Source organism: Hypanus sabinus, chromosome 17, assembly GCF_030144855.1.
Source record: "Hypanus sabinus isolate sHypSab1 chromosome 17, sHypSab1.hap1, whole genome shotgun sequence".
Taxonomy (NCBI): Eukaryota; Metazoa; Chordata; class Chondrichthyes; order Myliobatiformes; family Dasyatidae; genus Hypanus; species Hypanus sabinus.
In genome coordinates, this window is record NC_082722.1 from 4,486,902 (window position 1) to 4,498,005 (window position 11,104).

Below are 11,104 nucleotides of genomic sequence, written 5' to 3' on the forward strand. Positions count from 1 at the left end.
AGCTAATCCACAGCCACTTCCAGGACAGTGGCGACATGTGGCGCATGTGGAAGGGCATCCAGGACATCACCAACTACAGGACAACATCACTGACTGTGCAGGCGATGCCTCCCTCCCAGATGCGCTGAATAACTTCTATGCCCGTTTCAAGGCAGAAAGTGGCGTGGCAGCGAGGAAGTCCACCCCTCCTCCAAATGACCAGGTGCTGTGTCTCACCGTGGCCGATGTGAGAAGGACCCTTTTTTTTTTTTTAATAATTTTTTATTGCATTTTTAAATGATTACAAAGTATGAAAAAACAATGTATATAACCCATACCCCCTCCCCTTAACCCCTCCCCCCTAACTGCCCCATAGAGAAAAAAAAAAGAAAGAAAGAAAGAAAGAAAGAAAGAAAGAAAGAAAGAAAGAAAGAAAGAATGCCTGGTGGTTGGAAGATCTCCACATGCTCCATGGAGTTCGTAATAATTTTAATATGTATATTTATTTCTTTCCCCTAATAACCAATTGTTTCATCTTAAAAGCATCTATATATTTAATCCTGTCTTTTGTAAATAAGGGCTCCAAATTTTCAAAAATGTTTCATATTTATCTCTTAAATTATAAGTAATTTTTTCTAATGGAATACAACCATAGATTTCTTTCTTCCAAGAATCTATACTTAAATGTGTATCCGATTTCCAAGTAACTGCAATAGCTTTTTTGGCTACTGCCAGTGCAATTTTTATAAATTCTTTCTGATACTTATTTAGTTTGAGTTTCGGTTTTATCCCTTCAATATCACCTAGTAAAAATAATATTGGATTATGAGGAAATTGTGTTCCTGTAATTTGTTCCAGTAAAAGTCTTAAATTTGTCCAAAATGGTTGAATTTTAGAGCAAGACCAAGTCGAATGTAAAAAAGTACCAGTTTCCTGGTTACATCGGAAACACTGATCCGATAAATTTGGATTAAATTTTTTTATTTTTTGTGGTGTAATATATAATTGATGTAGAAAATTATACTGCACTAATCTTAACTGAACATTTATTGTATTTGTCATACTGTCAAGACATAGTCTTGACCAATTTGTTTCTTCAATTTTAATATTCAAATCACTTTCCCATTTTTGTCTTGACTTATGGACTCCTTGCTTAATTACCTGTCTTTGAATCAAATTATACATGCAAGATGTAAATTTTTTGATATTTCCTTTTTGAATTAAAATTTCTATTTCATTAGATTTCGGCAATAACATTGTTTGACCTAATTTTTCTCTTAAATAAGCCCTTAATTGAAAGTAACAAAATAAAGTGTTGTTTGATATTTTATATTTATTCTTTAATTGTTCAAATGACATTAATATACCTCCTTCAAAACAATTCCCTATATATCTAATCCCATTTTGAATCCAATTATATAAAAGTTGATTGTCCATTGTAAAAGGAATAAGTCTATTTTGAATTAAAGATCTCTTTGCTAATAAAGATTTTTTTATCTCATCATCAACATTTATCTTATTCCATAAATCAATCAAATGTTTTAATATAGGAGATTCTTTCTTTTCCCATATCCATTTAGATTCCCATTTGTATATAAAATCTTCTGGTACATTTTCTCCTATTTTGTCTAATTCTATTCTAATCCATGCCGGTTTATCTTTCTCAAAAAAAGATGCAATAAATCTAAGTTGATTTGCTTTATAATAATTCTTAAAATTTGGAAGTTGTAATCCTCCTAGATCAAATTTCCATGTCAATTTTTCCAACGATATTCTGGACATCTTACCTTTCCAGAGGAATTTCCTCAGATATTTATTTAACTCTTGAAAAAACTTCTGGGGTAATTGTATTGGTAATGATTGAAATAAATATTGTAATCTAGGGAATATATTCATTTTTATAGTATTTACTCTACCTACTAATGTTATTGGTAATGCCATCCATTTTTCAAGATCTTCCTGAATTTTTTTCAAAAGTGGTAAGTAATTTAATTTGTATAAGTTTTTTATATCATTATCAACTCTTATACCTAAATATTTTATACCATTTGCTGGCCATCTAAATTGAGTTATTAATCGACATTGATTATAATCTCCTTTAGTAAGAGGTAAAATTTCACTTTTATCCCAATTTATTTTATAACCCGATATTTTCCCATATTCTTCTAGTCTATAAGATAATTTGCGTAGTGAATGTAATGGATCTGTTAAATAAATTAGAACATCATCAGCAAATAAGTTAATCTTGTATTCTTCCTGATTAACTCTGAAACCCTTAATATCTGGGTCCATTCTAATTAATTCAGCTAGTGGTTCTATTGCCAACACAAACAAAGCAGGTGATAGTGGGCAACCTTGCCGAGTTGATCTTGTTAACTGAAATGATGTTGAAATTTGACCATTTGTCACTACTTTAGCTTTGGGATTAGTATTTAAGGTTTTAATCCATTTTATAAATGATGTTCCTAATCCATATTTTTCCAATACCTTAAATAAAAAATCCCATTCCAATCTATCAAATGCTTTCTCTGCATCTAAAGCAACCGCCACACTCATTTCCTCCCTCTTTTGTGCTAAATGGATTATACTAAATAACCGAGTTACATTATCTGCCGATTGTCTATTTTTGATAAATCCTGTTTGATCCATATGCACTAATTTTGGTAAGCATTTAGATAATCTATTAGATAAGATTTTTGCTATTATTTTATAATCAGTGTTTAATAAAGAAATAGGTCTATATGATGCTGGTTTTAAAAGGTCTCTGTCTTTTTTTGGCAATACTATTAAAATAGCTGTTGAAAAAGATTCTGGAAGTTTATGCGTTCTTTCCGCCTGATATATTAACTCCATAAAAGGAGGAATTAATAAATCTTTAAACTTTTTATAAAATTCAGGTGGAAAACCATCTTCTCCTGGAGATTTATTACTTTGAAGTGATCCCAAAGCTTCTTCAACTTCTTTCATTGTAAAAGACATACCTAATCCCTTCTGTTCTTCTGTATTTAATTTTGGAAGAGTTATTTGTGATAAAAATTCTTCTATCTTAACATCGTCATTCTTTGATTCTGATTTATACAACTCAGAATAAAAATTCTTAAAAGCCTCATTAATTTCTAGAGGTTTATAAGTAATTTCATTCACTTTTGTTCGAATTGCATTTATTGTTTTAGAAATCTGATCTGTTTTTAACTGCCATGCAAGAACTTTATGTGATCTTTCACCTAATTCATAATATCTCTGTTTAGTTCTCATAATTGCTTTTTCTGTTCGATATGTCTGGAGTGTATTATATTTTAACTTCTTATTAATAAGTTGTCTTCGTTTTTCTTCTGTCATATTTCTTTGAGATTCTTTTTCTAATTTTATAATCTCCTTTTCCAATTGATCTATTTCTGTCATATATTCCTTCTTAATTTTAGAAGTATAACTTATTATCTGACCTCTCAAATATGCTTTCATTGCTTCCCACAATATAAATTTATCATCAACTGAATGTAAATTTGTGTCTAAAAAGAACTGAATCTGTTTTTTCATAAAATCACAAAAATCTTGACGTTTTAGTAAAATTGAATTAAATCTCCATCTATAAATTGATTCCTCTTTATCTGTCATTATCATTGTCATTATTAAAGGAGAGTGATCAGACAATATTCTTGCTTTATATTCCATGTTTTTCACTCTATCTTGAATATTTGTTGATAACAGGAAAAAATCTATCCTTGAATATGTTTTATGTCTATTTGAATAAAATGAATAATCCCTTTCTTTTGGATTGATTCTTCTCCATATATCAATCAAATTTAGATCTTTCATCAATGATAGAGTTAATTTTGCTACTTTTGATTTTGTAATAGCCTTTGTTGATCTATCTAAAACTGGATCTAAACAAAAATTAAAATCTCCACCTATTAATATTTTATCATGTGCATTAGCCAAATTCAAAAAAACCTCCTGTATAAATTTTACATCATTTTCATTTGGTGCATAAATATTCATAAGAGTCCATAGTTCTGAAAAAATTTGACAATGTATAATTAAATATCTTCCTGCCGAATCAATTAATACATTTTGTATTTTAATTGGTAAATTTTTATTAACCAAAATTGCAACTCCTCTTGCCTTTGAGTTAAATGAAGCTGCAATAACATTTCCAACCCAGTCTCTTTTTAATTTCTGATGTTCTATATCCGTTAAATGAGTTTCTTGTAAGAAAGCTATATCTATTTTCATTTTTTTAATGTATGTTAAAATTCTTTTTCTTTTTATTGGTCCATTAAGCCCATTAACATTAAAACTTAAAAAATTCAATAAATTAGTCATTATTTTTATTTATGTTACTCCAATCTATAATAATACCTAATCTTTCAACTCTCATTATATCCTGGGAAATCTTTTTAGAAGTCTCCATGTTGCTATGTGTGTCCCCACCAATCATCCAGGCAAAAGAATAGAAGAAAAATAGAAAATAAAGAAAAAAACAAAATACCCCCCTACTAATGTTGTGAAAAAAAAGAAACACAACATTACCCCCCTCTATTGTACGGGTCATGGCAATCGCCATGATTACACACGTGAATCCCGCAGTAACCGATTCAAAGCTCCCCAGCCCCCCCGCAACATGAAAAATATATATAAAAAAAACATACTATTCTCAATTAATATTTCTAAAATATTACTTTTCTCCCTTATATCGCCCTTAAATGTCCATCAGTTCCATTTACTTTCTCTGTCTTCGTCTTTAACCATTACATTTAGAAATCTCCGCTTTTAATCAACGAATAGATGGAAGTCTTTGTGCAAACAGCTCCGCATCTTGATAATCAGAAAAAAATCTTTTTCCTTCCTCCAAAAAAAATTATCAGTGTTGCTGGGTGACGCATTGAAAAATTATAACCTTTTTCCCACAAAACCTTTTTAGCTGGATTAAATTCCTTCTTTCTCTTCAAAAGGTTATAACTTATATCAGGATAAAAAAGAACTGGTTTCTCAGCTATCATCAACGGACCTTTTCTTCTTTTAGCACCCTGGGCAGCCGCCCTCAAAATCTTTTCTTTATCCTGGTATCTTAAACATCTTATCAAAATTGATCGCGGATTTTGATCATCTTGAGATCTTGGTCTTAAAGCTCTGTGCACCCTTTCAATCTCAATTACAGCTTCTTCTCCCATTTCCAATTTTTCAGGAATCCACTTTTGAAAAAAATTTATTGGGTCTTCTCCTTCGGTACCTTCTTTAAGTCCAACAATTTTAATATTATTGCGTCTACTAAAATTTTCAAGTTTATCAATTTTTCCCACGAGTTGTTTTCTTTCTGATGTCCAGGCGTCATTATCATCTTCCATCCTCTTCATTCTTCCCTCCATTTCTTCCATTCTGACGTCCAAATCTATAATTTTCTTTTCCATTTTTTCCTGTTTCTTTGTCATTTTATCAAACATAGCCTCCATATTTGTTATTTTTTCTGTCATTACTTTTTGGTTACTTTTAATTACTTTTAATGCCTTTAATTTATGCATTATTTGCCTCAAAGTCTTTTTTGTACTTTCAGAGGAACTTTCGTCTTCTCCATCTTCATCTGATTTTTCCAGAGAGTCCGCCTCTCTCTCAGACTCACTTTCACTGTCGGTTTCAGTCGTTGCTGGGATTTGTAGTTCTGGTTGTTCTCTTTTGCGCATGCTCGTTCCTTTACGCTTGCGCAGTTCTCGTTGATCTTTCCCTTTAGAAATGGCCGATGCTGCCGCAGTCTCCTTTTCTGTTTCACCGGTGGTGTGTTGTACCTGAGTCCGCGGTTCTTCGGTAGAAGTAGGCCTTGATTCTGTTCCAACTTGAGCGGTCTTCGCGGTAGCAGTTTTCTTCGTCCCCTGTTTATGAGGCATAGCTTAAAACAATCCGGAATAGTTTATAAGTAACCTTAAAAAAGTATTAATTAACTTTTCTTCACTTAGACATTAATTTATTAACTTTTTTACGGGAGGGCTGGATTCCAGCGTCTCGATCCTACGTCATCACGTGACGTCCCCCAGGAGGACCCTTGTGAGTCAACCCACGGAAGGCTGCTGGACCAGACAATATTCCTGGCAGAGTGCTTAGAGCATGTGCAGACCAGCTAGCAGATGTTCTCACTGACATCTTCAACATCTCCCTGAGCAGTGTCACCGTTCCAACATGCTTCAGGGCCGCCACCATTGTCCCCGTGCCGAAGTAGTCTTCAGTGTCCTGCCTCAATGACAACCGTCCCATTGCTCTCACATCCATCATCATGAAGTGTTTCGAGAGGCTCATCATGAGGCACATCAAGACCCTGCTGCCCCCCTCACTGGACCCCCTGCAGTTTGCGTATGGTCCCAACCGTTCAACAGACGACACCATTGCCATCACCCTCCACCTGGCCCTAACCCACCGAACAAAAAAGACACATCCGTTCGGATGCTGTTCATAGACTTCAGATCAGCATTCAACACAATCATTCTTCAGAAACTGATTAGAAAGCTGAGCCTAGTAGGCCTACTAGCCTACTCCCTCTGCAACTGGATACTAGACTTCCTGACTGGGAGACCTCAGTCAGTCTGGATCGGAGGCAGCATCTCCAACACCGTCACCCTGAGCATGGGCCCCCCCAGGGCTGTGTGCTCAGTCCACTGCTGTTCACTCTGCTGACCCACGACTGTGCTGCAACACACAGCTTGAACCACATCATCAAGTTCGCCGATAACATGACCGTGGTGGGTATCATCAGCTAGAACAACAAGTCAGCAGAGAGGAGGTGCAGCAGCTAACGGACTGATGCAGAGCCAATGACCTGTCTCTTAATGTGAACAAAAGAGATGGTTGTTGACTTCAGGAGGGCACGGAGCGACCAATCTCCACTGAACATCGACAGCTCCCTGGTAGAGATTGTTGGGAGCACCAAATTTATTGGTGTTCACCTGGTGGAGAATCTCACCTGGTCCCTCAACACCAGCACCACAGCAAAGAAAGCCCAGCAGCGTCTCTACTTACTGTGAAGGCTGAGGAAAGTCCATCTCCCTCCCCCCCATCCTCATCACATTCTACAGGGGTTGTACTGAGAGCATCCCGAGCAGCTGCATCACTGCCTGGTTTGGAAATTGCACCATCTCAGATCACAAGACCCTGCAGTAGATAGTGAGATCAGCTGAGAAGATCATCGGGGTCTCTCTTCCCGCCATCATGGACATTTACACTACATGCTGCATCTGCAAAGGAAACAGCATTATGAATGACCCTATGCACCCCTCATACAATCTCTTCTCCCTCCTGCCGTCTGGGAAAAGGCTCCGAAGCATTTGGGCTCTCACAACCAGACTATGTAACAGTTTCTTCCCCCAGGCTATCAGACTCCTCAATACCCAGAGTCTGGTCTGATACCAACTTACTGCCCTCTACTGTGCCTATTGTCCTGTTTATTATTTATTGTAATGCCTGCACTATTTTGTGCACTTTATGCAGTCCTGGGTAGGTCTGCAGTCTAGTGTAGTTTTTTGTGTTGTTTTACGTAGTTCAGTGTAGTTTTTGTATTATTTCATGTAGCACCATGGTCCTGAAAAACGTCTCTTGACTTGACTTGACTTTAGGTGTGTCTGCATCAATGGTCTAACCGTGACATTGGTTCAGTCTGCTTATTTTTATTGTGTCCCCCTATTTCTCTCCGGGAGTGGAGGATATTCTCAGACTGACCTGTACAACACGTCCTCCTGCTCTGCGTTTTGTCCTACTCTTTCTCTCCGGGAGTGGAGGATATTCTCAGACTGACCTGTTGCACACGTCCTCCTGTTCTGCATTTTGCATCCCCTATATTATTTTGTCTGTGTTCTCACTCTCAACCATTCCCATTCACTCACTGACCAGTTAACTATTTCACATCTTATCCCCATAGTTATCCCGGTTTTGCCCTATCAGAGATGCCCCTCTCTTCCACCCTCGCTGCAGCTTCATTTGCCTCCTTCCTAGTTCTAACAAAGGACCTCCAACCTACACCTTTAACTCTGTTTCTCTTCCCACAGATGCAACCTAGCCTGCAGAGTATTTCCAGTATTGTCATTTTTATTTTGGACAAATCATGCTGGATGGTACCAGATGTGTGTGTTTTATTCTGTAACATTTGTATTGGCTGTAAACTCTCATTGAGCCTATAAACTACTCTTTTTCTACACCCCTACAAACTAAAATTCATTAAAAACTAAAAAAGTTCATGTCAGTATCGTTGGCAGGCAGACTGCAAGCGTGGAGCTCGCTACCAGCTTCAAGATAATCGGAAAATAAATTTTGGCCTTAGAGTGACTCCCACAACCTGCTTGTTTTGTTTGACTCCTTGCATAAGCCACTTCTCACTACGTGTTCACATTGTTGTAATATTTCCCGAAAGAGCATCGTCCGGCCTTTCCTTTTTAGATCATTTTCTGACAGTTATACATCGTCCCCCGCAGACCCGACTAGCCTCCGCCAGCGCCACACTCACCGAGACCTGGGTACCAGTCATGCCCCTCCGCTACCACCGCGCCGGCCGCCGCTGTGACTCATCGCCATGGCAACGCCGCGCAGCCGCCGGCCGACGCGTTCACACTCCAGTAACAAGTCTCTCCATTGGCTGGTCGAGGTTTCACTGAACCCTCACCATGGCAACAAGAGCCGCGCTGGCCAGGGTGGGGAAGGGAGCGGGGATCTGTCTCCTCGTTAGCGATGCCAATGAATGAATGACTCACCTCAACATATCTTTTACATTTTAACACATCATGGGCAATAGAAAAGTCACTGTTGCAAACAGTGTAGCGAGCAACACTGTCATTACCTTGACCCCTAGTAGGCAGGGGTGAAGTACGTTTTATATTTCCTTTTTTTTTTGGAGCACTCTGCCATGGCTCCCTCTCCCTCTCCCCTTCCCCCTATCGATTTCCGGGAGATTGTATATAATTTGTGGGCGTCAGGGAGCCGCTATCAATATGCGAGAGACTTCCGGGAGAGGTGGGAAGTCTGTGGTGGGTGCGTGGAATACCCTGCCAGGGGTAATGTTAGAGGCAGATACGTTCAAGAAACTCCTAGGCACATGGATAATAGAAAAGTGGTGGATTATGTTGGCAACACCCACAAAATGTTGGAGGAACAGAAGACCAGGCAGCATCTATGGAAATGAGTTGACTTATTTGGTAGTCGACTGTTTTACTCTTGTCCATGGATGCTGCCTGACCTGGTGAGTTCCTCCAGCATTTTGTGTGTGTTGCTTGGATTCCTAACATCTGCAATTATTTTTCATGGTTTTTTAGGAGGGAATGGCTAGATTGATAAGAGTAAATTAAAAGATCAGCACAATATTGCAGCTGAAAGGCCTGTACTGTGCTGTATTGTTCAATGTTCTAATCGCTTCTGTCACATCTCTTCATATCTCTGTTTATTACATTCTACGACTGGCAATTAACCCACACTAAAAGAGCTGGAAATCTAAACAGCACACACAAAAAGCTGAAGGAACTCAGCAGGCCAGGCAGCATCTATGGAAAAGAGTAAACAGTCGAGAACCTTCATCAGGACACACATTGGTCTCCACAACAAAAAAAATCTGCTGAAGGAACTCAGCAGCATCTGTGTAGGATGGGCACCAGGACTGAGAATAGAAGGCCACTAAACAGAGGAGAGGAAACAGAGCAGTGGGCTGATGGGACCGGATGGAAGAGAGTTAATCTGGGACAGTGAGGCAGCTAGAGGCAAGTAGGTGGAAAGAGGTGGGTATATAAAGCAAGAAAGCAAAAGGCTAGGAGTATTGGGATCTGATAAATAAAGAAGATAATAAAGGGAATGACTGGGTGTGGTGAAGGGCAGAATAAACAGATGTGGCAGAGAATCCAGAAAGCAAAGTACATATTTGGGTGATAAGGTGTATGGAACCAGCAAAGGAATTAATACGGGTAACAGAGGGGCTGGAAGGAGGGAGGAGGGAACAGAAATGTAAGGGCCTTGTGTCAATCAGGAGGAGGTGTACACAAACATGTGAGGCTACATGAAATTGGAAAGTTCCATGTTCATACCATTGGGTTGCAGACTACCCAGGTGGAATATAAGATGTTGATCCTCTGGTTTACACCGGGCCTTGCCCAGCAGAAGAAGCAGCAAACAATCTGATGGAAGAATTCAGTGGTTGAGCAGCTTCTGTGGGAGGAAAGGGGAATTGTCAACATTTCAGATCAAAACTCTGCTTTAGGACTCGGCTGTGTTGGGGATAGTACAGAGTTTTACCAGTATATTGTCTGGACTTTGCTTAGAGGAGACCTGTGGAATTGGTTGCCACAGAGGGCTGTGGAGGTCAAATCATTGGACGTAATCAGGTAGAGGTTGATAGGTTCTTGATTGATAAGGACGTTAAAGATTACAGGGAATAATAAGTTTGGACAAGTGTATGGAAGATAGCGTGAATAGTCAATTTTTTTTTCCTCCAAAGACTGGGGTATCCAGTGAAACTGGTCACTGCAGTTCCCACATCTGATCTAATGACAGATAAAGTAGTTGAAGTGCTCTGAAAGAACTTAACCAACCACCCTTGCAGAACTAAGTTGACTGAGCTAACGGCCATAAGTTTGTGTGGGTGTGTGTTTGGGCTGGAGGTGATGCACTACATTAAGTGCTAATCAGCAAGAGATTTACTTGCAAATGTGTCAACTACCGTTCTAGACCTTGTTCTCAAATCAATGGATGTTTAATAAAAAAAACTTCTGCATTACCATCTGCAGTACTATTCACCGTTGCTGAATTCCAACTGTGTATAACTGCAGTATTCATAGAAACTGCAGATGTTTTCTATGTTTTTCTAAATCACAGGCACCTTCCCCAAAGAATCAAGTCAGATTTGGATTCATTTATTTTCTTATATGCACATCAAGATGTGCAGTGAAATGTATCATTTATGTTAAAACCTAAGGTCGTGCAGTGGGCAGCCCATAAATGTCACCACACATTCCAGTGCCAATATAGCATGCCCACAATGTTACAACAGTAACAAAACAACAACAGAAAAACAAGCTTCTTTTCTCCTATCTCCTCATCCACCCACCCACCCACTCACACATACAACCCCAGGACAGACTGGGCCTCCGGCCTCCATTGGACTCACAGACAT

At 38.4% G+C, this 11,104-nt stretch overlaps 1 protein-coding gene across 3 annotated transcripts in view; it reads right to left on the minus strand.

The window, feature by feature from the left end:
• hydin (HYDIN axonemal central pair apparatus protein) overlaps positions 1-8,523 on the minus strand; it is a 1,146,554-nt gene extending 1,138,031 nt beyond the window's left edge. For all 3 annotated transcript variants that reach the window (XM_059992477.1, XM_059992476.1, XM_059992474.1), the window contains exon 1: positions 8,459-8,523. The gene's annotated coding sequence lies outside the window, so the exon portion shown is untranslated. The remainder of the gene's footprint in view (positions 1-8,458) is intronic.
• Between the last annotated feature and the right edge of the window lie 2,581 nt (positions 8,524-11,104).